This window comes from Bos javanicus, chromosome 3 (assembly GCF_032452875.1).
Source record: "Bos javanicus breed banteng chromosome 3, ARS-OSU_banteng_1.0, whole genome shotgun sequence".
Classification (NCBI taxonomy): Eukaryota; Metazoa; Chordata; class Mammalia; order Artiodactyla; family Bovidae; genus Bos; species Bos javanicus.
The window spans coordinates 80633784-80660923 of NC_083870.1; the positions used below are offsets into that span (position 1 = coordinate 80633784).

The 27140-nt window shown below is 42.6% G+C and overlaps 1 pseudogene; it reads right to left on the reverse strand.

Annotated features, from left to right (window-relative positions):
• Positions 1 to 782: 782 nt before the first annotated feature.
• Positions 783 to 25320, reverse strand: LOC133245210 (NADH-cytochrome b5 reductase 3-like; annotated as a pseudogene).
• Positions 25321 to 27140: the final 1820 nt, after the last annotated feature.

A 27140-nucleotide genomic window follows, 5' to 3' on the forward strand; every position in this document is an offset into this window, starting at 1 on the left:
CCATTCTGTGGGTTCCCTTTTCACTTACTTTTTTTTTAGTATTAAAAAAGTTTTACTTCATTTTTTTCCCTTAAACTTCTCTTTTCACTTACTTTATTTTAGTATTTAAAAAGTTTTACTTCAATATTTTTCCTCTTATAAACAACTCTGAAAAGTTGATATCTACCTGTCTAGCATAGCTGTTATTTAAAGGCAATATGTGGGCCACCGAGAATGTCTCCCAGACAGGAAATTCTGCTCAAAATCTTCATGCTGAGGGTGAAGGCAGGAGGAGAGGTAGAGCTCTGCTATCAATTTCCCACCCCAAATCCCCGCCCTGGGGTGAATCACTCTCTGCTAAGTCGCAACTTGTAGTTCCCAAGATTACCTGAATGTTTGGGTAGTTGGGGAGAATGCCAGGGTTTCAAGATGGCCCACATACAGCCTGATGGGCCCTCAGCCAGCACCTTCTTCCCATTCCAGCCATAGAAGTGCTAAGCTCCTGGGTGGCTGGGGCCTGCCTGGGCCCTAGGGTGGGAGGCAGCCTGTCATCCCAGTGCCCTGCCCCAGTCTCCACCAGGACTTTGTGATGTTTCCAGTCTCATGTGGTATCAGGTGCTGCTGAGGCCCAAGTCGTGACTCTAAGGCAGACAGTGAAGAGAGTCAAGCAAAGGTCTGGGGACCATGACTGGGGTAGAATCTGCAGCCCTGGGCTGCCCCTACTTGTTTATTTCTAGTCTGTGGTCCCTCGTAGGGAGGGCTGGATCAAGCCTGGTGATGGCAGCCTTAGCCCTGTGGTGGGAGAAGAGGGCAAGGAGGGAGAGACACTGAGTCACAAGGATAAGAGAACCAGACGGAAACTTGTCCTGCAGTTTGCCAGTTTGCCACCTGAAGCAGAACTCTGCTTCCAAAGGGACTCCTCAGATCAGGCCTGCTGGGTGACCACCCAGGGCATGGGCAGGCCAGGCTGAACCTGGGGCCACAGCTTTGAAGAATGTCGGCAGGGGAGGACTGGTTGAGAATGGGGCATAAGGAGTGTTCAAGGTATGATCCTGCCAGTGCCCCACCATCAGAAAAGGAAGCAGTGCTCCTTGGAATGACCCATGTGGTCAGGGTTGGACAGGCCAACATACTGGCTCAGGGCAGGAGTACTGAAGGCTCCTTCTCTGGGGAGTGTGGTCCTGGATCATCTCCTTGTTCACAAAGCCCTAGTGTAGTCTCCTGCTTCAGGGGTTTTGTCTACTATGAACCAGCTGCAACAAAATGTCCTTCTTGTTCTGACCAGCAAAGAGCAGTTGGCACACAGGGTGGTCATCCAGGTCCCTCATGATGGCGTGGATCACCCATAGCATCAAAGTGATGCTTGTTCCTCTCATGATCATATGAATAGACTTCACCTCTTGATAATGAGCTTGAATTTCTGGTCTGGACAGAGGGCAAACTTTTCTTTGCCCTGGTAGGCTAGCAGCCAGATTGGGCGCTGAAACTCAATGATGTCTCCAGTCTTCATGTTTTCCAGGTACTGGAACATCTTCCAATAGGAAACATGGGATGGGTATCTTTGAAGTAAACCTTGATCACTGGGTCCATCAAGCCCTTTCATCATGCCTGGAAATGCTGTAGGGCTGAGTGATTAGGTTGTGGTGGATTTGAACTGAAAATTAGATGTGATGACTTATGAGGGGGTCCAAGATGTGATGGGGATATAGCAGGTTGAAGTAGAACCACTGGTGTTATGGCTGCTAATCTCCTCATCAATAAGCCACAGTGAGTACTTGATATCTGGGATTTCAAATGGCTAGGGCGCAGTGCTGGATAGAGGGGCTATAGAGGAACCAGACTAGGGAGAGAACCACAGGTGCTCAGCTGGGCCCTGTGATGATGGCTGCTGCCCCAGCTAAGAAAGCTGGGCCACCTCTTCTCACGATATCCTTTGGTGCACAAACGTTTTCAGTTTTGATGAAACCCAGTTTATCTATTTTTTTTAAATTGCTCATGGTTTTGTGTCATATCTAAGAATCCATTGCTAAAACAAAGGTCACCAAAATTTACCCCTATGCTTTCTTCCAAAAGTTTCATTATTCCATTTAGAGTCAATTTTTGTACATGATGTGAGAACAGCCTCCAGCTTCATTCCTTTGCATCTAGAATCCAGCTGTCCCAGAACTGTTTGTCGAAGGGACTAATCTTTCCCCACTGAATGAATATAGTACTCTTGTGGAAAACCAATTCGCCATAGATGTATGGGTTTATTTTGGGACTATCAGTTCTGTTCCATTGGTCTATATGTCTATCCTTAAGCCAGTATTACACTGTTCAAATTACTGTAACTTTGCAGTAAGTTTTGAAATCAGGAGTTGTGAGTCCTCCAATTTTGGAAATGGCAACCCACTCCAGTATCCTTGCCTGGAAAATCTCATGGACAGAGGGGCCTGTTCGGCTGCAGTCCATGGGGTCGCAAAGTCGGGCACGTCTGAGCGACTGACACTTACTTACACTTACTTACAAATATTGTTTTGGCTATTTTGAGACCCTGGCAGTCCCATGTGAATTTGAGGATAGGGTTTTTCCATTTCTGAAAAAAAAAGGCTGTTGGAATGTTGATAGAGATTGTGTTGAATATGTAAATCAGTTTGGGTAGTACTGCCATCTTAACAATTTAAATCTACATTCCAATCCATTAACATGGACATAGTTTCATTTAGTTAGGTCTTTCTTAATTTGTTTCAGAGATGTTTCAGAGTTTTCAGTGTATATTTCACCTCCTTGGTTAAATTTATTCTTAACTTTTTGATGCTATTTTAATAACAGTGGAATGTTTTCTTTATTTCCTTTTTGAATTGTTCATTACTAGTGTATTGAAACATGACTGATTTTTGTGTGTTGATCTTGTGACCTACAACTTTGCTGAATTTTTAAAATTAGCTCTAGTAGCTTTCTTGTGGACTCTTTGGAACTGTCTATATATAAAATCATGACATCTGTGAATAGAGATGGTTTTACTACTATCTCTTCAATTTGTTTGTCCTTTAGTTATTTTTCTTATCTGCTTGATCTAGCTAGAACTTCCCATGTTGAATCGCAATATGCATCCTTGTCTTGTTCCTTCTCTTAGGGGAAAAGCTTTCAGTTTTACTATTATCATGTTAGCTGTGGGTTTTTCATAAATGCCCTTTATCTTGTTTGATAAGTTCCTTTTTATTCTTCATTTTCTGAGTGTTTGTATCGTGAAAGGTGGTTGAAAGTGAAAGTGAAAGTCGCTCAGTTGTGTCTGACTCTTTGCCACCCCATACAGTCCATGGAATTCTCCAGGCAAGAATACTGGAGTGGGTAGCCTTTCCCTTCTCCAGGGGATCTTCCTGACGCAGGGATCAAACCCAGGTCTCCAGCATTGCAGGCAGATTCTTTACCCACTGAGCCACAAGGGAAGCCCACACTGAGATGATCATTTTTTATTACATTTGTTCTCTTAATGTAGTTTATTACATTGATTAGTTTCTTTGTATTGAACCACTCTTGCATTCCTGAGATACATCCCACCAGGTCATAGTAGATAATCCTTTTCACATGTCGTTGGATCTGGTTTGCTAGTATTTTATTTAGGATATTTGCATCCAGAAAGGATTTTTTTTTTCTTGTGATGTAATTTTTTCTTTTTCTTGTGATATCTTTATCTGCTTTTGGTCTCCATGTAATACTAGCCTTACAGAATGAGTCAAGAAGTGTCCCCTCCATCATGGTTAACTTCATCAGCTTCGGAGGTAGATGCTGTCAATTTTAAGCCTACTTTTGCTGCCAAATAGTTTGTAATAAGTTTTTTCATTGTTTACCTGTCTAGGCATCAGTTTTCCATCTGTAAAACTGGTGTGTTGGGAGGATTAATTGGGATCATTCATTGTAAAGCCTGTGGTGTACGGGTAAAAGTTTAAGCATCAGCTCTTAGAAGAAGTGGGAGTAGGAAACCCTATTTTTGTAGTGTTTGGCTGTTTCCATGGTGTAAATACTCCTGCCATGGTTGATTGTAAGATGCCATTGTGAAGTCATCTAAGGGGAGATGAGAAGAAATGCACGTAGTATCCTCAAATGAGCCAGTGGAAACTGACTCCAGTATATCACTTTAAAAAAAGGTATGAAGTACATAATAAATGATCAATGATTAAATATTGGGCTTGCCAGATGGCACTAATGGTAGGAACCCACCTACCAATGCAGGAGACATAAGACATATGAGTTCAATTCCTGTGTTGAGAAGATCCTCTGGAGAAGGCATGGCAACCCACTCCAGTAGGCTTGCCTGGAGAATCACCTGGACAGAGGAGCCTGGCAGGCTGCAGTCCATAGGGTTGCAAAGAGTAGGACATGACTGAAGTGACTTAGCACAGTACAGCAAAGCACAATTAAATATTATCATTTCAGTTGCCTTTAGCAAAAAGAATTAAATAAAGTGAAAATAGAATGATTCCTGAAAAGTCAAGCTATAAATCTCCCTCTATATTGCCTTATGTTCTAAAATATTCTTGGTACTTTGAAATGTTATCTTCAGATGGTCTATTCTCTGTGGGAATCACTTTGCATATCTCCTTACTATCTCTAGATCTTGTATCATTGTTTACAGTGAACATAATCACATGGAGGACAATGTGTGGATAAGTCTGTCTGCCCGCCTGGCAATTGACCACACCCGGTTTTTATCTTCTTCTTCTTCTTTTTTTTTTTTTTTCCAGATTTTTGGACCATTTTTAAAGTCTTTATTGAATTTGGTATTAATATAATGTTGCTTCTATTTTATGTTTTGCTTTTATGGCCATGAGGCATCTGGGATCTTAGCTCTCCAACTAGGGATCGAATCTGTACCTCCTGCATTGGAAGGCAGTCTTAACCACTGGACTGCCAGAGAAGTCCCCAGTTAACTACACCTGGAAAAACTTCTTGCTCCTGATTGCTTAACATGTTAACCTTGAAGACTGCTGGAAAATTTAGAGACAGCATCCTGCCTTGGCTCCTTGGTTACTAAGGTGTTCTGCCTGATACTGACCCTGACAACAGTCACCACCTGGTCATGCTTTCCCTAGAAGGCACACATAGATTGCCCATCTGCCTCATCAGGCAAATAGTTCTAAACAGTGTCTAGACTTCTGCTCAGATCCAGGCTTAGGACACTTTATGAAGTAAAGACTATCTTGCTCTGTCCCCTCGGTACCTTCGGTAAATTTCAGTTCTTTGACCAACTCAAATGTTGTCCCGTTTCCTTATCCATCCATCTATCCATCCACCATCCATCCAACCAAGACTTGCAGAGTGCCTAATGGCTACAGATACAAAGAGGGTATATGGCTTCCACTACCTATAAACTCATGGCCTGAGATGGGGTTGGGTAAAGGCTTCAGCAATACGTGAACCGTGAACTTCCAGATGTTCAAGCTGGTTTTAGAAAAGGCAGAGGAACCAGAAATCAGATTGCCAACATCCGCTGGATCATCAAAAAAGCAAAAGAGTTTCAGAAAAAACATCTACTTCTGCTTTATTAACTATGCCAAAGCCTTTGACTGTGTGGATCACAAGAAACTGTGGAAAATTCTGAAAGAGATGGGAATACCAGACCACCTGACCTGCCTCTTGAGAAACTTATATGCAGGGCAGGAAGCAACAGTTAGAACTGGACATGGAACAACAGACTGGTTCCAAATAGGAAAAGGAGTACGTCAAGGCTGTATATTGTCATCCTGCTTATTTAACTTCTATGCAGAGTACATCATGAGAAATGCTGGGCTGGAAGAAGCACAAGCTGGAATCAAGATTGCTGGGAGAAATATCAATAACCTCAGATATGGAGATGATACCACCCTTATGGCAGAAAGCGAAGAGGAACTAAAAAGCCTCTTGATAAAAGTGAAAGAGGAGAGTGAAAAAGTTGGCTTAAAGCTCAACATTCAGAAAATGAAGATCATGGCATCTGGTCCCATCACTTCATGGGAAATAGATGGGGAAACAGTGGAAACAGTGTCAGACTTTATTTTTCTGGGCTCCAAAATCACTGCAGATGGTGAATGTAGCCATGAAATGAAAAGATGCTTACTCCTTGGAAGGAAAGTTATGACCAACCTAGATAGCATATTCAAAAGCAGAGACATCACTTTGCCAACAAAGGTCTGTTTAGTCAAGGCTATGGTTGTTCCTGTGGTCATGTATGGATGTGAGAGTTGGACTGTGAAGAAAGCTGAGCGCCGAAGAATTGATGCTTTTGCACTGTGGTGTTGGAGAAGACTCTTGAGAGTCCCCTGGACTGCAAGGAGATCCAACCAGTCCATCCTAAAGGAGATGAGTCCTGGGTGTTCATTGGAAGGACTGATGCTGAGGCTGAAACTCCAATACTTTGGCCACCTCATGCGAAGAGCTGACTCATTGGAAAAGACTCTGATGCTGGGAGGGATTGGGGGCAGGAGGAGAAGGGGACGACAGAGGATGAGATGGCTGGATGGCATCACCGACTCGATGGCCGTGAGTCTGAGTGAACTCCGGGAGTTGGTGATGGACAGGGAGGCCTGGCGTGCTGTGATTCATGGGGTCGCAAAGAGTCGGACACGACTGAGCAACTGAAATGAACTGAAAGTGAAGATAGATATGCAAACAAATAATGAGAATATATTGTGATAAGGGAAAGTACAAAAGTATATGCAAAGTTCTCTAGGAAACTAAAGGAGGAAGTCAGAGTGTCTTGGGGAGCTACAGAGATTTTTGCAGAGTGGGTAAAGCTGAGCGTGGGGCCAGAATATGAAGTAGAACGTGTATGCCCAACTATGGCGTTGAACATGATCGTCTAGCAACAGGAAGCCTTTCTTTCCTTTTTTTTTTTTTATTGTCCCGCGTCTTAGAACTTTAAGGCCATGGTCCCTGTTAATAATAAAAGAATAGCCAACTTCTTCGTGGCTTATAATGTGCCATATACTGTACTAAGTGCTTTAAATTCATCATTTAACTTAATCTTCATAGCAACCTTAGAATACAGTCAACATTATCATCCCCATTTTACAGATGAGAAAACTGAAATTTAAACCTCAAAGTTACACAACTAGGAATGGGCAGAGCTAAAACCCAGCTCTTATTCACTATTGAGCCTGTGCTCTTAGAAACACAAGCCAGCTGGGCTTGGTATAGTTGAGGGACTAGAAGACTGGTCCCCTCTCCTGACACCAGCCCACCAGAACTTCATTCCATTTTATAGTGCTCATACATTAAACCCACTTACCTCCTACCTGGGCTGGTAGCAATTACCTGACGGCACCTTGCTTAGGAGGCAGTGGTAGTTAATGTGGAGAAGGACTTCGAAGGATGTTGACAGCAGTGCCAATTTACTTCCAAGAACTGTGGTTGCTGTTGGGTGATGTTAAGTTAATGATTAATATGCCCTTGTGTGATTCAGCTAATGCCCTTCCCAAATAATGTTAACCCAATTAAAAAACGTGTCCAACTGAGCTGAATGTCAGGCCCGTGTGTCAACTTGCATTTTACATCTGTAAAAGGAAAAGCAGTTCCACTTAACACTGCTGACCAGGTATTTTATGTATATAATTAATTATATTATTAATTCTATACATATGTATAACTGTATGAAAGTGAAAAAGTGAAGTTGCTCGGTTGTGTCCAACTCTTTGCGACCCCATGGACTGTAGCCTACCAGGTTCCACCATCCATGGGATTTTCCAGGCAAGAATACTGGAGTGGGTTGCCATTTCCTTCTCCAGGAAATCTTCCCAACCCAGGGACTGAACCCTGGTCTCCTGCATTGTAGGCAGACGCTTTACTGTCTGAGCCACCAGGGAAGTCTTATGTGTATATATAATGTCATGTTGACATCAACTCTGATATGTGCAAATAAGTAACCTGAAGCTCAGAAAGGTGAAGCCACTTGTTCAAGTTCATAGAGTCAACTACTCTCTACTACTTCAGGACCACAACTGTTGGGGTGATCTTGTTTAATTTATATCATAGTGAATAACCACTCTTCTTTTTGATAAAGAAGCATTATTTATTTTTAGAGATGTCTCCAAACAAGCATGATTAGTTTAAAGATGTGGGATAGTGGAAAGGCTGGGGACTTTGGAACTAGGTATTCCTGGGTTAAAATTCTAATTCCTGCTCTGTAGTGGTGTGACCTTTGGCAAGTTCCCTAATCTCACCTCAAAAGATGATTGTGAGAATTGAAGCAGGTGGCTGGTCCCTAGAAATATACTTCAGTACTCATTAAGTCCTTTTCAGCTGCTGGTTGGTGTAACATGAATGGGCATCTCCAGACATCTTAGGTAAATTGGTTAAATATGCAGTATATTCTTAAAGATACTTTATTTTAATTAAAAAAAGACTCCTGCTAGGTGTCCTTTTGGGGGGGATATTTATGGATGGTATTTTGAAACAAGGCAAATCATACAGCTCCCGCAGACTCACCAGTGAAGCCCATTATACCCATGAGAGTTCTGGGGAGGAATGGGAAAAACTGCTGTGTTGAAGTTGCAAAAAATCTGGTCCAGGAGACAAAACACACGGACAGATGGAAAGAGAAATAACAATAGAAGGCAGCAGAGGACAAGAGTCCAAGCAGTGATGCAGGCAATCAATAGTGTGTAAATTTGGAAGAGACAGAGAGACTGTTTCAAAGGGGCCAAGAAACCCTTCCTGACCCGTCTCCTGCTCTCCCTCCTTCTTCTGTCCCTCCACAGCACTTTGGGTTTCTCTTAGAGTCACCAGTGCACTTAGCTCTTTGTAACGAGGTGGAGAAACTATCACGCTCTCTCTTAATAGCTGGCGCCAGAATTCCTCAGGAGGATAGAAGCATCTAGGTTTGGAAAATTAGGTGTAATGGAATAGGTTAGAGAGTGCTGGAGGCAGAGTTGAGACTTGAAGACCTGGATGTTGGAGGAGGGGAAATGTACTGGTTTTAAGACGGGGAGAATTTGAGATTGGGGGTGGGGGTGCAATCTGGGATGGAGTGAGTGAGGAAACAAGAGGAGGGAGGGAAGAGGGATCACGGAGAGAGCAGCTGGCAGCCCGCAGAGAGCTGCAATTCCTCCCCACAATTACCTACATTTCCAGTGCCTGCTACTAAACCCAGGCAGCTTTGTGTGATTGCTTTTGATGGGAAAACCAGGAACAGGCTGAGTTTGATTTCAGCATTGTGCAGAACAGATTAGATGTGAGGGGGTGGAAGTTACCCAGTTCTTGAAAGGGCTGTATACTTTTCACGGTCCAGGTGAAGACTGAAGGTTCAAACCAAGTTTACCAAGATCGTTCAGAGGCAGACTTCCTAGTTATTTCTCCAATTCCTTTCTCTTTTTTGCCTAGTCCTTCCTTTCCAACTTACGGGACCTGACATATAGTAGGCACTCCTTAAATATCTGTTATACTGAATCAAATATAAATATGCTACATCGTTTGTGCTGTCAGGGTACCTAAAATTGAGTGAAGACAACACAAATGTGTTTCACACATAAAAGTAAATCTAATCCTAACAATTCTGAGAAGGCTATAAATATCCACTAATAGACCTAAAACGTCCCTTTGTTTTTCAGTATCCTTCAAGATTTTGCTCACATTTCATCCTCCAGGAAGCCTACCTGGATTTTCAGTTATGTGTCCTGTCTCTGAAATCTTATGACATTTCCTACCTATTCAGCAAATTTGACACTTGATCACTTATTTTTCGATGGATGGCTTGCCTTTTTCATTACATACTACAGTTCCTGAGGGCAGAAAGTGAGCCCATACTTGCTGAGGGCTGAGTACATATAGTACCTTATATACACAGCTCGCTGTTTAGTTGTTACAGATAATATGTGTCCTACATCATGTTCTCAGAAACTTGAGAACTTAGTGTGTGCTTGGCAAGTATTAGTACTGAATAACTATCTGCTGAATTGAGTTGAATTGTTGGGTAGTATAAACATCTGAAAATATAAAATTCTTAGATATCATTCTCATACCAAAAATCCCAGAAAATTAGGAAGGAATCAAATATAATTCTTGTTAAGCTATAATTTATCTTCCTATTGGTTTGGGGCGTGTAATTTAGGCTTTCCACTGCAAAAGCTATTCTGATTTCTTGGCCAAAAATTTTACATGGATACTTTGAGGTTAAGAAATAAAGATACATGCATTTTGAGGCTGGCAGGCATCATAAGATCATGTGCTCTTACCCAGGTGAAATGTGAGTTGAGAGGGTCACACAGATTGCCTTATGCTTCTGGAGTCTGCTGCAGAGCTTACCTGGTCTCCACGTTTCCTGCTTTCTGGTTCAGTGGTCTTTCTGGGGCACTAAGTGTACTTGTCAGAGTAGCATTTCTTCTAAATGTATTTATTATTAATGCACTATACTAAGTCCCTGAGGTAGAATAAGCCTCATCATTATAGCTAGTAAGTCAGTCTGAAGCAATCTGATATTCCTGTAAAACTGAATAAATTTTGTCATAAAGTATCCTTGGGCTCACTGCCTTCTGAGATGGCATCATCTCATTTGCCCTATATTAAAAAATATCCATAAATGAGCCCTTCTGTATGGACATTCATTATAACTTAGCTTTATTGATTCTTTTATAGTGCCGTTAATTACAGGAACCACAAAAACCTTCAATTAGATTAAAGCCATAATAAATAAGATGAGTAATACTTATTCTGCTCTGTATACTGTTTTTGTGATAAACTGATGTTTATCTTTTCAGACATTGCTACATTAACATTTTATAAAAATTATATCAAATATTTTAATTTTTTAGGCAAAAACATTTTAATATTTTCTAATAACTAATGGCCTCCCTGGTGGCTCAGATGGTAAAGAATATGCTTGCAAAGCAGGAGACCTGAGTTTGATCTTTGGGTTGGGAAGGTCCCCTGGAGAAGAAAATGGCTACCCACTCTAGTGTTCTTGCCTAGAGAATTTCATGGACAGAGTAGACTGGCAGGCTACAGTCCATGGGGTCACAAAGAGTCAGACACTACTGAGCAACGAACACTTACTAATGATATTAACAGCTCCAATACTTTGGCCACCTGATGCGAAGAGCCAGCTCATTGGAAAAGACCCTGATGCTGGGAAAAATTGAAGGCAAAAGGGGAAGGAGGCAGCAGAGAATGAAATGGTTAAATAGCATCACTGACTTCACTGGACATGGACTTGAGCAAACTCCGGGAGAGAGTGAAGGACAGGGAAGCCTGGTGTGCTACAGTCTATGAGGTCACAAAGAATTGGACATGACTTAGCGACTGAACAACAACCAATCATTATTAATCTTCATGACAACCCTATGAAGTGTACATTAGAATTATCTTGACTTACAGGTAAGAAATCAAAGCTTAAAGAAATTCAGTGTCTTGCTTAAGATCCCACAAGAGGGAAAGCTGTGATTAAATGAGATAATATTAATGTACCTAGCACACGCTGAGCAGATAGTGTATTGAATAAATGCAAGTGAAAAAGACAGTGTGAAGTGAAAATAAGTGAAAGAAAAGATGAAGCTATTGTGAGGTTAGTATATAAAATATGTGTTATAAGTTTCAGTATATAATACACATATGACTGAAATTTGATTCTGGGCTTCCTAATAGTCAAAGGGAGAAATATAATCAGTTATATAAGTAATAAATAACCTTGCTTAAGAGAAGTATAATATCTGTAGAGCTGAGGGCCCTTTTTCAAGATGAAAGATTTAATTTAGCTGGGACCTTAAAGGATGAGACAAAGTCATTACTGGGTGCTGTTAGAAGCCTGGAGGAGTGATGGCCAAACCTGAGTGGAGTGGAGAAGCCTGCTGCTGCTGCTGCTTCTAAGTCGCTTCAGTCATGTCCGACTCTTCATAGATGGCAGCCCACCAAGCTCCCCTGTCCCCAGGGTTCTCCAGGCAAGAACACTGGAGTGGGTTGCCATTTCCTTCTCCAATGCATGAAAGTGAAAAGTGAAAGTGAAGTCACTCAGTCATGTCCAACTCTTCGCGACCCCATAGACTGCAGCCTACCAGGCTCCTCTGTCCATGGGATTTTCCAGGCAAGAGTACTGGAGTGGGGTGCCATTGCCTTCTCTGGGAGAAGCCTGAGTTGCCCTGGAAGGAGGCAGAGCAAGGATTAAGAAGTTGGAGAGGTGTGCTAGAAGGGAAATATTATGGAAGACCAAGCAGAGGATTATGTTCCATGGGAGGCCTGAAGGACACATCATTCACCTAAACCATTAAGAATGTACTACAAAGAGGGGTACCACCATCACCAACAAGTGCAGGCCACGGCTCAAAACAGGTGAGCGGTCCCTTAATAGCAACAGGCATGATGGGGCTTCTCCCAAGTAATAGAGACCAACTGAGAGTGTTTACTGGTTGGGACACAGACTTGGATTACTGTGATATTGAATGGTTTGCTTTCGAAACGAACAGAGATCATTCTGTCGTTTTTGAGATTGCATCCAAGTACTGCATTTCAGACTCTTGTTGACCATGATGGCTACTCCATTTCTTCTAAGGGATTCCTGTCCGCAGTAGTAGATATAATGGTCATCTGAGTTAAATTCACCCATTCCAGTCCATTTTAGTTCGCTGATTCCTAGAATGTCGATATTCACTCTTGCCATCTCTTGTTTGACCGCTTCCAATTTGCCTTGATTCATGGACCTAACATTCCAGGTTCCTATGCAATATTGCTCTTTACAGCATCAGACCTTGCTTCTGTCACCAATCACATCCACAACTGGGTATTGTTTTTGCTTTGGCTCCATCCCTTCATTCTTTCTGGAGTTATTTCTCCACTGATCTCCAGTAGCATATTGGGCACCTACCAACCTGGGGAGTTCCTCTTTCAGTATCCTATCATTTTGCCTTTTCATACTGTTCATGGGGTTCTCAAGGCAAGAATACTGAAGTGGTTTGCCATTCCCTTCTCCAGTGGACCACATTCTGTCAGAGAAACACCAGTTTCTCGTCAAGAAATACCGGGAGTAACAGGCAAATACGGCCTTGAAATAAGGAATGAAGCAGGGCAAAGGCTAATAGCATTTTGCCAAGAGAATGCACTAGTCATAGCAAACACCCTCTTCCAACAACACAAGAGAAGACTCTACACATGGACATCACCAGATGGTCAACACCAAAATCAGATTGATTATATTCTTCACAGCCAAAGATGGAGAAGCTCTATACAGTCAGCAAAAACAAGACTGGGAGCTGACTGTGGCTCAGATCATGAATTCTTTATTGCCAAATTCAGACTTAAATTGAAGAAAGTAGGGAAAACCACTAGACTATTCAGGTATGACCTAAATCAAATCCCTTATGATTATACACTGGAAGTGAGAAATAGATATAAGGGACTAGATCTGATAGATAGAGTGCCTGATGATCTATGGACTGAGGTTCATGACATTGTACGGGAGACAGGGATCAAGACCATCCCCATAGAAAAGAAATGCAAAAAAAGCAAAATGGCTGTCTGGGGAGGCCTTACAAATAGCTGTGAAAAGAAGAGAAGCAAAAAGCAAAGGAGAAAAGGAAAGATATAAGCATCTGAATGCAGAGTTCCAAAGAATAGCAAGGAGATATAAGAAAGCCTTCCTCAGCGATCAATGCCAAGAAATAGAGGAAAACAACAGAATGGGAAAGACTAGAGATCTCTTCAAGAAAATTAGAGATACCAAGGGAACATTTCCTGCAAAGATGGGCTCGATAAAGGACAGAAATGGTATGGACCTAACAGAAGCAGAAGATATTAAGAAGAGGTCGCAAGAATACACAGAAGAGCTGTACAAAAAAGATCTTCATGACCCAGATAATCACCATGGTGTGATCACTGACCTAGAGCCAGACATCCTGGAATGTGAAGTCAAGTGGGCCTTAGAAAGCATCACTACGAACAAAGCTAGTGGAGGTGATGGAATTCCAGTTGAGCTATTCCAAATCCTGAAAGATGATGCTGTGAAAGTGCTGCACTCAATATGCCAGCAAATTTGGAAAACTCAGCAGTGGCCACAGGACTGGAAAAGGTCAGTTTTCATTCCAATCCCAAAGAAAGGCAATGCCAAAGAATGCTCAAGCTACTGCACAATTGCACTCATCTCACACGCTAGTAAAGGAATGCTCAAAATTCTCCAAGCCAGGCTTCAGCAATACGTGAACCATGAACTTCCAGGTGTTCAAGCTGGTTTTAGAAAAGGCAGAGGAACCAGAGGTCAAATTGCCAACATCCGCTGGATCATGGAAAAAGGAAGAGAGTTCCAGGAAAACATCTATTTCTGCTTTATTGACTATGCCAAAGCCTTTGACTGTGTGGATCACAAGAAACTGTGGAAAATTCTGAAAGAGATGGGAATACCAGACCACCTGACCTGCCTCTTGAGAAACCTATATACAGGTCAGGAAGCAAGCTAGAACAGGACATGGAACAACAGACTGGTTCCAAATAGGAAAAGGAGTCTGTCAAGGCTGTATATTGTCACCCTGTTTATTTAACTTACATGCAGTGTACATCATGAGAAACGCTGGACTGGAAGAAGCACAAGCTGGAATCAAGATTGCCGGGAGAAATATCAAGAACCTCAGATATGCAGATGACACCACCCTTAGGGCAGAAAGTGAAGAGGAACTAAAAAGCCTCTTGATGAAAGTGAAAGAGGAGAGTGAAAAAGTTGGCTTAAAGCTCAACATTCAGAAAACGAAGATCATGGCATCTGGTCCCATCGCTTCATGGGAAATAGATTGGGAAACAGTGGAAACAGTGTCAGACTTTTGGGCTCCAAAATCTCTGCAGATGGTGATTGCAGCCATGAAATTAAAAGACGCTTTCTCCTTGGAAGGAAAGTTATGACCAACCTAGATAGCATATTCAAAAGCAGAGACATTACTTTGCCAACAAAGGTTCATCTAGTCAAGGCTATGGTTGTTCTGTGGTCATGTATGGATGTGAGAGTTGGACTGTGAAGAAGGCTGAGCGCCGAAGAATTGATGCTTTTGAACTATGGTGTTGGAGAAGACTCTTGAGAGTCCCCTGGACTGCAAGGAGATCCAACCAGTCCATTCTGAAGGAGATCAGCCCTGGGATTCCTTTGGAAGGAATGATGCTAAAGCTGAAACTCCAGTACTTTGGCCACCTCATGCGAAAAGTTGACTCATTGGAAAAGACTCTGATGCTGGAAGGGATTGGGGGCAGGAGGAGAAGGGGATGACAGAGGATGAGATGGCTGGATGGCATCACTGACTCGATGGACGTGAGTTTGAGCAAACTCCGGCAGATGGTGATGGACAGGGAGGCCTGGCGTGCTGCAATTCATGGGGTCGCTATGAGTCGGACACGACTGAGCGACAGAACTGAACTGAGAGTATTTAACTACTAGGAGCCAAGAAACCACAATTACCTTAATTACCAGTAAGGTCAGAAGAGCAGCCCGAGGGGAATTCTGTAGGAACTGAGATAGGATTAATAGCTCCTGGAGTCCTTAGGGCAAATATGTAGCCAAATACTAGAAAAAAATCTAGAAAGAGTAGGCCATGACCATGAGGTCCTGTGATCGCATATATCACACAAGAAGTCATCAGGGGCAGCTGACCTCACAGAGTGCTGGAAGGCCTTTGAAAGGCACACCTGAGGTGACAGGTCAGCGGCACCCATCTGAAAGGCTAGGTTGTCAGTCCTGCAGGGTGTGTGTTCAATCAGAAACCTCTGTCTGGCACTGGGGCCACAATTACAGAATGAATGGATCAAGGAACAAAGGGGTCAAAGTAGAAGTGGTACTGCTTACCATCACTCCCAGTGACCCACTGCGGGACTTTGTCTTTTTTGTCCCCGCATTCTGGATTCTTCAGTTGTTAGACTTCTTGGGCCCCAAAAGAGGTATGCTCTTGCCCAGGGCTATAACAAAGGTCCTGTTGAACTATAAAATGTAGCTGGATTCCTGCCTCCAGGGACAAGCAGGGGAAAAAAGTCACCTCCTGGCTAGGGGAATCCATCCTCATCATCTGGAGGATGTGGCCTTTCTTTTACACAGTAGGGTAGGGAGGAATGTGTGTAGGACCCAGGAGATTTTCCTGGGCCTCTGCGGGGCCTCTGTTGCCCCACTGACACCATGTCTTGATATGCATAGCACTCCTGGCCTCAGACGGAGAAGGCAAAGGCAACCCACTCCAGTACCCTTGCCTGGAGAATCCCATGGATGGAGCAGCCTGGTGGGCTGCCATCTATGGGGTCGCACAGAGTCAGACATGACTGATGGCAACTTAGCAGCAGCAGCAGCCTGGCCTCAGAAGCGTGTGATTGCAAAGGGCTCAGTTGCCTCAGGAATGAAGAGTTGGGTCACTTCCGTAGGAAGTGATGATATCACTCCTGCTGAAATATAGCCACAGGTCAGAGGAATTTAGAATAGACAGAAGAGGGAGAGAGCATGAGAACCAGCTGTGTCTTGGAGACCTAGCAGCAGTGACCTGGCTATAGTTTGTCTCAGTAACCATCTTTTCTAAATTTTCCTGTAGACGGAGAGGTCGGCAGACCCATGAAGGTCCCGCTCCCTGCACCTGCATGTATATCTGAGCAGCACGTTGGGTAGAATACAGTTGCCATGAGAATGTACTGTTCAGATCTCCTCCTCTGGGAAGGCTGACTAACAGAGGGCTCCAGCCATTTCCTCTGTGCATCCAGCACCATGTTTGCATGGAGACTGGGCTACTTGTGCCAATGACAGCATGGCACGTATGCCAAGGCAGGCCAGTTCCAGCGAGCAGTGGCCACTTTGGCTTTGGACTCCAGCTTGGTCTACCTGAGGCTTTCTGGGAACTGTGCTCTTTTTACCTTGTCCTCAATCTTTTCTCCTCTTCTCTCCCACAGATGTCCAGCTGCATTAGGGTCTGGAGGTTTTCCTCACCTTCTACTCCCTCCCCTCTTTATCTGTTATGCTGCTGCTGCTGCTGCTGCTGCTAAGTCGCTTCAGTCGTGTCCGACTCTGTGCGACCCCAGAGACGGCAGCCCACCAGGCTCCCCTGTCCCTGGGATTCTCCAGGCAAGAACACTGGAGTGGGTTGCTATTTCCTTCTCCAATGCATGAAAGTGAAAAGTGAAAGTGAAGTCGCTCAGTCGTGTCCGACTCTTAGCGACCCCACGGACTGCAGTCTACCAGGCTCCTCCGTCCACGGGATTCTCTAGGCAAGAGTACTGGAGTGGGGTGCCATTGCCTTCTCCTTATCTGTTATAGGCACTTCCTAATAAAACTCTTATACCTCTAATCCTGTCGTCTTCTTTTTTTTTCTAAGTTGAAGTATAGTTGATTTACAGTGTTGTGCTAGTGTTGGTGTACAGCAAAACGATTCAGTTTTACTTATATGTATGTATATGAGGCTTCCCAGGTGGCTCAGTAGTGGAAGAATCTGCCTGCCAATTCAGAAGATGCAGTAGGCACAGGTTCGTTCCCTGGGTCAGGAAGATCTCTTCAAGGAGGAAATGGCAACCTACTCCAGTATTCTTGTCTGGGAAATCTCATGGACAGAGGAGCCTGGTGGGCTACAGTTTAAGGGGTCCTAAAGAGTCGGACACGACTGAGCGCGCGTGCATATCACCTTGTATGTGTATAGATCTATATTCTTTTTTTGATTCTTTTCCATTATAGGTTATTATAAAATATTGAATATAGTTGTGTGCTATACAGTAAATCCTTGTTATTTATCTCTTTTATATATAGTACTGTGCATCTGTTAATCCTATACTCCCAATGTATCCCTCCCCTTCTTCCTGTTTGGTAATAAGCATGTTTATTTTCTGTGTCTGTGAGTCTGTTTCAACACTGTTATGTAAGTAAGTTCCTTTGTACTATTTTTAAATTCTGCATATAAGTAATATCATGTAATATGTGTTAGTCTCTGACATTTCACTTAGTATGATCATCTCTATGTCCATCCACGTTGCTGCAGATCTCATTATTCCATTCTTTTTATGGCTGAGTAATATTCCATTGTATACACACACACACACTACATCTTCTTTATCCTTCAGCTGTTGATGGACACCGTCTTGTTTTTGATGGACCTATAATGTATGCTCTGCTAGTGACTAGCTAATCTAGTGTGATCCATGCACTGTAATAGAGCTGGAACAGTGAGTTTGTGTAGGCCTTTTTACTAACCGTCATAATCATTTATTGAGGTAATGGGTAGGTAGTGTTATTCCAATTTTATATGTGAGGAAGTGTGTTAGTTTCTCAGTCGTGTCTGACTCTTTGCAACCCCATGGACTATAGCCCGCCAGGCTGTTCTGTCCATGGAATTCTCCAGACAGGAATACTGGAGTGGGTAGTAGTCTTTTCTCCAGGCGATCTTCCTGACACAGGGGTCAAACCCAGGTCTTTTACACTGCAGGCAGATTCTTTACCATCTGAGCCACAGGGGAAGCCCTTGAGAAGAAACTAAGTATTAATTTAGGACTTGTCTGGGGTACTAAGCTAGGAAGTGGCAAAGTTGAGCTGAAGTGCAAACTTAGGCCCATATGTACTCCAAAGTCAAATTTACTACCAGGCCATGGGACATGGGCTGAGGACAGAGTTAACATCTTACGAGAGCCGAAGTATCTGAGGAAGAAGGACCTTATGTCTTATAGCAGTGAGCTGAGGCACTCAAAGCAGGTTTCAAACCAGATCAAGGTTTATCTCAAGCAATAATTTTAGGACAGAACCAAAACTATCTCAAGGGTGTGATGCCTCGCAGTATCAAAGTTCTATTCTGGACAGTATTCTCTCAGAAATTTTAGTCTGGAAAGGTTTTTAAGTGTATACTCATAAGTATACATATATGATTCATTTGCTTTCATCTTTTTTCTTTGTTAAATTATACTTTTAGCAAATATCTATTGATCTTACATTGTATGTCATGCATGATTCCTTCTAAGCAAAATATTATATTTTACTTTTCCTTCTTGTTACATTTAATCAGACTCTTTTTCTTCCTTTCAATCTGTCCTTATGAATTCATGTTTTCAATAGTCTTCTGTCTTCGCAGTGCTAAGCAGTGGAAAAGGATCTTGTTCTTGTAAGTGTAATCATTTCCCCATCATAGATGGAGGCGAACTCAGTGCACCAGATATCACACGGAAGAAGATCAATCCAGTTACCGTTTTAGTTTTGAGGTAAAAGATTTAACATTTAATTTTACTTTTCCCTATTTTTTTTAGGAGGGTGCAATGAGGGAGAGGGATTGTTAAATGAAAGGCAAACATTTATGAATACTATATTTTCAACACAAATGTAGTCTTGACTGTAAAAAAAAAATAGCACTTTAGGCATCTCAGAGCATTGAAATTTTAAGTGATTTAAATATTACACATTTAAAACATTTAGCTCTATATAGATAAAACTTAGAGTAATGTAGAATGAACACTTATTCCATTTCCTCTCATTTTCTATCTCTTAAATCTCTTTTTAAAAAAATTAGCATGTATCACTATCTGGCATTGTCTTAAACTATTTATTCACTCACTTGTTTTCAACTATCCTCCCCAACTAGGAACCTCTTCTGTCTTATTTCACTGCTGTATTTGCAAGACAGAATAGTGCCTGGCACGTAGTGGTACTCACCAAATATTTGTTGTAATTCATTATTTAAGCTAAAAAGGGGATGACTTTCCTAAAGAATCACACATAAAATCACAATATAAGCAAACAGATAACAAATCAAAAACCCACAACAGTTCAACATACTTGACTATGAGAAAACAGAAAACTTTAACAAGTTTAGTGTTTTAAAGAGCAAATAGTATGTTGGAAGAAAGTATGTCAGAAAAACTTTGCTATTTTTAGTAAAGCTTTAAATAACTTTGCTATTTTTTATTACTACTACAAATTGATAGAAGATAGTATGACCCCAGAAAATAGTGGACAAAAAACAAAAACACATTATTTCTCCTACTCACCCTTGCTTGCCAAGCACATTGATACATTAAGAGAAACATGACAAACAAATACTAGTGAGAAAGCCCAGGGAAAATTATTTATCTCTTTAACAACCATGGAAATTCAAAATTAAAGCAACAGGGTCTATTTTTGAAACATTAAGGTTATAAACTGTTTAAGGGCTTTCCTGATAGCTCAGTTGGTAAAGAATCTGCCTGCAATGCAGGAGACCCCAGTTTGATTCCAGGGTCGGGAAGATCCCTTGGCGAAGGGATAGGCTACCCACTCCAGAATTCTTGGGCTTCATTTGTGGCTCAGCTGGTAAAGAGTTGCCTGCAATGCGGGAGACCTGGGTTCAATCCCAGGATTCCCAGGTCCAAGGATTCTGACTTGGAGAAATCCATGGACTGTATAGTCTATGGGGTCGCAAAGAGTCAGACATGACTGAGCGACTTTCACTTTGACTATTTTTTTTTCACTATTTTTGAAATATTAAGGTTCAGATCAGATCAGATCAGTTGCTCAGTCATGTCCGACTCTTTGTGACCCCATGAATCGCAGCACGCCAGGCCTCCCTGTCCATTACCAACTCCCGGAGTTCACTCAAACTCACGTCCATCAAGTCCGTGATGCCATCCAGCCATCTCATCCTCTGTCATCCCCTTCTCCTCCTGTCCCCAATCCCTCCCAGCATCAGAGTCTTTTCCAGTGAGTCAACTCTTCGCATGAGGTGGCCAAAGTACTGGAGTTTCAGCTTTAGCATCATTCCTTCCAAAGAAATCCCAGGGCTGATCTCCTTCAGAATGGACTGGTTGGATCTCCTTGCAGTCCAGGGGACTCTCAAGAGTCTTCTCCAACACCACAGTTCAAAAGCATCGATTCTCCGGTGCTCAGCCTTCTTCACAGTCCAACTAACCATTTAAAAAGTTATGTCCATTGTTACAAAACTGAACATTGTATCTATTTGCTGCTGGGTCACTGCCTCACTTCAGTCGTGTTGGACTCTGTGCGACCCCATAGATGGCAGCCCACCAGGCTCCCCCGACCCTGGGATTCTCCAGGCAAGAACACTGGAGTGGGTTGCCATTTCCTTCTCCAATGCATGAAAGTGAAAAGTGAAAGCGAAGTCGCTCAGTCGTGTCCGGCTCTTTGTGACCCCATGGACTGCAGCCTACCAGGCTCCTCTGCCCATGGAATTTTCCAGGCAAGAGTACTGGAGTGGGGTACCGTTGCCTTACAGTGTAAATCTGTGGAAACTTCTCCCATCCAAGTACTTACCCGGCCCAACCTGGTTAGCTTCCGGGATCAGAGGAGATTGGGCATGTTCAGGGTGGTATGGCCATAGATTTGTGGAAACTTCTTGGAAAGTGACAGGCCAATATGAATCTATGAATCAAGAATGTAAAACTATGCAGTCCATTTGATTCAATAATCCCATTTCTGTGAATGTCTCCTAAGGTATTTTCTATTATAAATGTTACATATTTAATTATTATTTAGGTTATGTGCATGAAGAAAATCATTGATTATGAAACTTCTGTAGTAAGCATTTAGGTAAAGTGCTTATAAATTAAAATAAGTTTAAGGGAACATTTATAAAATTACATGTATACTATAATTATACTTGTATTAAAAATATCGCTAGTGAAAAAATAATTACAAGAAAATTAGAGGTGATTTTGCTTCTCTTTTCTAGTTTCCAACTTCCTGTAACTGAATGTTATGACTTGTACAATGGTATTTTAATTTAGTTTTGTTTAGTATAAACTTTTAAAGGCAAACTTCACTGTTTGAATCTATTTTCCCATGGTAATCTAGGTAATAGCTTTTGCAGAGAGATTGGTGAGCAAATGCTCTTTTGATGAAAATTCATGTGTGAAAACTATGTATGTATGATTGTTGGTTGGATGCTTTTTTTAAAAAGATAATTTCCTAATAAGATACTTCTACTTCATTACATTTGATTTGGTTCAATTTAGATTAATATTTGGAGTAGATTGTAGGTTTCTTGCTACATATCACCTTAAAAGTAAATATGTTTATGTTTATTTCTCCTTTTATACTGTTCTCTTTCTCTCTCAACATTCAGAAAACGAAGATCATGGCATCCAGTCCCATCACTTCATGGGAAATAGATGGGGAAACAGTGGAAACAGTGTCAGACTTTATTTTTCTGGGCTCCAAAATCTCTGCAGATGGTGACTGCAGCCATGAAATTAAAAGACGCTTTCTCCTTGGAAGGAAAGTTATGACCAATCTAGATAGCATATTGAAAAGCAGAGACATTACTTTGCCAACAAAGGTTCGTCTAGTCAAGGCTATGGTTTTTCCTGTGGTCATGTGTGGATGTGAGAGTTGGACTGTGAAGAAGGCTGAGCGCTGAAGAATTGATGCTTTTGAACTGTGGTGTTGGAGAAGACTCTTGAGAGTCCCCTGGACTGCAAGGAGATCCAACCAGTCCATTCTGAAGGAGATCAGCCCTGGGATTTCTTTGGAAGGAATGATGCTAAAGCTGAAACTCCAGTACTTTGGCGACCTCATGCGAAGAGTTGACTCATTGGAAAAGACTCTGATGCTGGAAGGGATTGGGGGCAGGAGGAGAAGGGGACGACAGAGGATGAGATGGCTGGATGGCATCACTGACTCGATGGACGTGAGTCTGAGTGAACTCCGGGAGTTGGTAATGGACAGGGAGGCCTGGCGTGCTGCGATTCATGGGGTCACAAAGAGTCGGACACGACTGAGCGACTGATCTGATCTCGTCTGATCTTTCTCTCTCTCCCTATATATTCCATATAGAGTAACTTTTAAAAGTTTTTCTCCTTTCAAACATAAAGTTGAATTCCTCACCCAATTTAATTGGTGGCATCCTTGGTCATTGTCAACTAATTTAGAGAATTTGGGAATCACATGAGATTCCTTCCTCTGCTGCAACATCCAGATCTAATTAGTCATTACCCACTGTTTATTCTATCTCCTCAGGTTTTTGACAACTTCCCATATCTCTCCCTGTTGCATTGTTGTAGATGTTGGTCTCATCACTTGCAGTTTGGAGCTTTGCAATATTATGATTAATCTCCTTGCCTTCTAGTCCATCTTCTACATTATCCCTAGATTAGCAGTTCTCAAAGGGGATGATTTTTGTTCCCCAAGGAATATTTGACAATGTCTAAAGATCATGGAAAAAGCAAGAGAGTTCCAGAAAAACATCTATTTCTGCTTTATTGACTATGCCAAAGCCTTTGACTGTGTGGGTCACAATAAACTGTGGAAAATTCTGAAAGAGATGGGAATACTAGACCCCCTGACCTGCCTCTTGAGAAACCTGTATGTAGGTCAGGAAGCAACAGTTAGAACTGGACACGGAAAAAACAGACTGGTTCCAAATAGGAAAAGGAGTACGTCAAGGCTGTATATTGTCATCCTGCTTATTTAACTTCTATGCAGAGTACATCATGAGAAACGCTGGGCTGGAAGAAGCACAAGCTGGAATCAAGATTGCCGGGAGAAATATCAATAATCTCAGATATGCAGATAACACCACTCTTATGGCAGAAAGCGAAGAGGAACTAAAAAGCCTCTTGATGAAAGTGAAAGAGGAGAGTGAAAAAGTTGGCTTAAAGCTCAACATTCAGAAAACGAAGATCATGGCATCTGATCCCATCGCTTCATGGGAAATAGATGGGGAAACAGTGGAAACAGTGTCAGACTGTATTTTTCTGGGTTCCAAAATCTCTGCAGATGGTGATTGCAGCCATGAAATGAAAAGATGCTTACTCCTTGGAAGAAAAGTTATGACCAACCTAGATAGCATATTGAAAAGCAGAGACATTACTTTGCCAACAAAGGTCCGTTGAGTCAAGGCTATGGTTTTTCCAGTAGTCATGTATGGATGTGAGAGTTGGACTGTAAAGAAAGCTGAGTGCTCAAGAATTGATGCTTTTGAACTGTGGTGTTGGAGAAGACTCTTGAGAGTCCCTTGGACTGCAAGGAGATCCAACCAGTCCATTCTGAAGGAGATCAGCCCTGGGATTTCTTTGGAAGGACTGATGCTAAAGCTGAAACTCCAGTACTTTGGCCACCTCAAGTGAAGAGTTGACACATTGGAAAAGACTCTGATGCTGGGAGGGATTGGGGGCAGGAGGAGAAGGGGATGACAGAGGATGAGATGGCTGGATGGCATCACGGACTTGATGGACATGAGTTTGAGTGAACTCCTTGAGTTGGTGATGGACAGGGAGGCCTGGCGTGCTGCAGTTCATGGGATTGCAAAGTGTCGGACACGACTGAGTGACTGAACTGAACTTAAAGACATTTTGGTTGTCATAACAATCAGGTGGGGACTAGGGAGCTGGCGGTGGGGGGAGAATGGAGGAGGAGCAAAGGGGGTTGCTACTGGCATCTAGTAGTTAGAGAACAGAGATGTTGCTAAACATCCTGCAGTGCAGAGGACAGCACACTGCCCCCCCACCCCCCATGACAAAGAATGTTCTGGTCCAAAATATCAGTAGTGCTGAGGTTGAGAAACCCAGCCCTGAATTGATTCTTGTCAAATAAAATCTGCTGACATACCTCAAAAACAACTATTTTGGGCAAACTTTTTTGCATAAGGCTCATCTTATTTCCCCAGTCACACAGAATATACTTACCACTGCCTGTATGTACCGCTTTCTCCCTGGGTCCTATGACTTAATTTGCTACTTGTAGCTTCTTCTTTTCTTTTTGATTTCTTCAGGCTGGGTTTCATGGTTCTTCCATTGATCACTTTTAGAAGAGCATGAATCATACTGAATTGTTGCTTATCTAGCTCCTCCACTCCACTGTGAGCATCCAGAGGTTAGCGAAACTATGCCCCATAGGGTCAACAGAAGCTGGTAACTAACCCATATTCTTGAGCTTTATCTTACAGCTTGCTAAAAAACCCCCTTGCTTGTAGCCTGCCTTCACTGAGCAAGGCTTAATTATTTTGTTGCAAATTGCATATCCAGCAAGCTTCATAGCTTAAACCACAAGATGCTTGACGGAATTGTTTTCCGGGAACTTGGAGTCAGCTGGGTCTAGTCTGAATTCCAGCCTGCTAAGACTGGTTGAGACCACTGAACCTAAAACTGGGCATGCACAAGTGTTCCATAAATAACCTTTGGACATCAGAGGGCCAAAAACTGTATCCCCAGATCATGGTAAGTGCCTCCATTTTTGAATATGCATATCATGAAAGTTGCTCAGGTGTGTCTGACTCTTTGCAACCCCATGAACCATGCAGTCCATGGAATTCTCCAGGCCGGAATACTGGAATGGGTAGCTGTTCCCTTCACCAGGGAATCTTCCCAACCCAGGGATCGAACTCAGGTCTCCCACATTGCAGGCGGACTCTTTACCAGCTGAGCCCCAGGGAAGCCCTACATACCATGAAGAAGCATGTAATTCAGATACTCCTGTTCAGAACCTGATCGCTTCATCTTTTCCCACCCTCAGTCATCTTTCCCCACACCTGAGACTACACTGTTTCTTTATCTCTGAAATATCCCAAACTCCTCCCTTTGGAGAGGCAGATTTGAGATTTATTCTCTCATTTTCTTGCTTGGCTGCCTTGTGGATAACTCCTTTCTCTGCTGCACATCTTGGTGCCTCAACATTTGACTTGCTGAGCTTCTAACCAATGAACCTGGTTCAGTAACATCAGGAACTGGGTCTTTTTTTGAATCCTCAGCACCCAGTGCAATGCTTGGTATGTAGGGGATGGGTCTGAATACAACCAAGTTCCTCTTCTTATTTCATTTCATGAGTCCTGCAGAGCAACCAGATTTGTTCTCAAGCCAGTGAGTTCATTGCAGCTTTCCTGACTTTCCCTTTTCTGTACCCTTTGCCTTACCTGAAATTTGGTTCTTTAATGTTTCTGTCTCCACTCATATCACTGCCACCTGTTCTTTAAGGCCTACCACATGTATGGGGCCTGGCGTTATCTTAGGTCACTTTCAGCATAATCTTTATGAAGAAGGTATTATCCATATTTGATAGGTGAAGAAAATGATGCAAACAGTGTTGAGTGGCAGGTAAGGCAAGACATTCAAACACTCACAAGGTAGGCAGCTTGGCTGGACCTTCCCCACCTGATTCTCTTGTCTTCTCTGTTAGCTCTGCTATCTCCCTCCGGAAGGCACCCTGGAGATTGTTTAGTTTGCCCCTCAACTCTTATGAGTAAATTGTAAATTGTTTAGGGTAACACAGGTGGTTAATAGTGGGAGTCACACCTAGAACCCAGAACTCCAGATTCAAATGCAATTTTCATGCACCACATACCATACCCAACACTTGCTTTGTATGAAGTAAGCCGCAGTAACTCCTCAAGTCTCCAGGAATCCTGGAGGGTTAGTAGAGTCAGGACACATGGGGAAGCCTCAGGGAGCAGTGAGCTGAGTTGCAGAAGTCTAATTATGCACAGCCTAGGCAGGTTCTCATCCAAAGATTTCCTCTTTGGATGAGAAGATACTGGTATATTTTAAGTATGGGAATGAGTGGAACACTCACATGTGAATTTTAAAAAGCTCACTGTGTAGAACTGGAGACTGCATTGACTACAGAGTGACAAGATATATTTGCGGTCCTTCAGATGAGATGAGAGATGGGGGTAGCCAGGATCATGTTGTTGGAACACTTGGAGAAACAAATGGACTGGAGACACGCTTAGCAAGCAAAATCACCAGGATTTGGTCATAGACTGCCTGTAGGGTACGAACCTTGGCTATAGCATTATCTTGACTAAGATAATTAAGTCTTGATTTGTTTCCTCATGGATGAAAGGTAGATAAAACCTACTTCGAGGGATTATTAGTAAAAAATTAAAATCGCTGGCACACATTAGATATCAACAAATGTGTTTATTACTATTTATACGTTTTTTAAAAAACTTCTATGACCTTTAAATACAGAATGGGTAGGATGTGAAGTAACCTGTCAATGTAGGAAGATTTATCTCTTAAGGTCCTGTTAGCCTCGTGCCTCACTAGCTCGCCTCTTGCTCAGTGGGAACAAGAGGCAAAGAACTGTGAGAAATGCACCGTAGTTCACAAAGATGTGGTGAAGTGCACTGCAAATCTGAGAGGGGTCTACCTACGGCCAAATCCTGACAATTTCACTTTCTGGCCGCAGACCTCTCATCCTGCATTGGTGTTTTAGACTACGTGGTAAAAAGGAGCGAGTGAGGGGCGGGGGCGTGAGCAAAGCAGGATGGGGGCGGGGCGGGAAGGCTGGAGGCACAGAGTCCTGCGCGGCGGCCGAG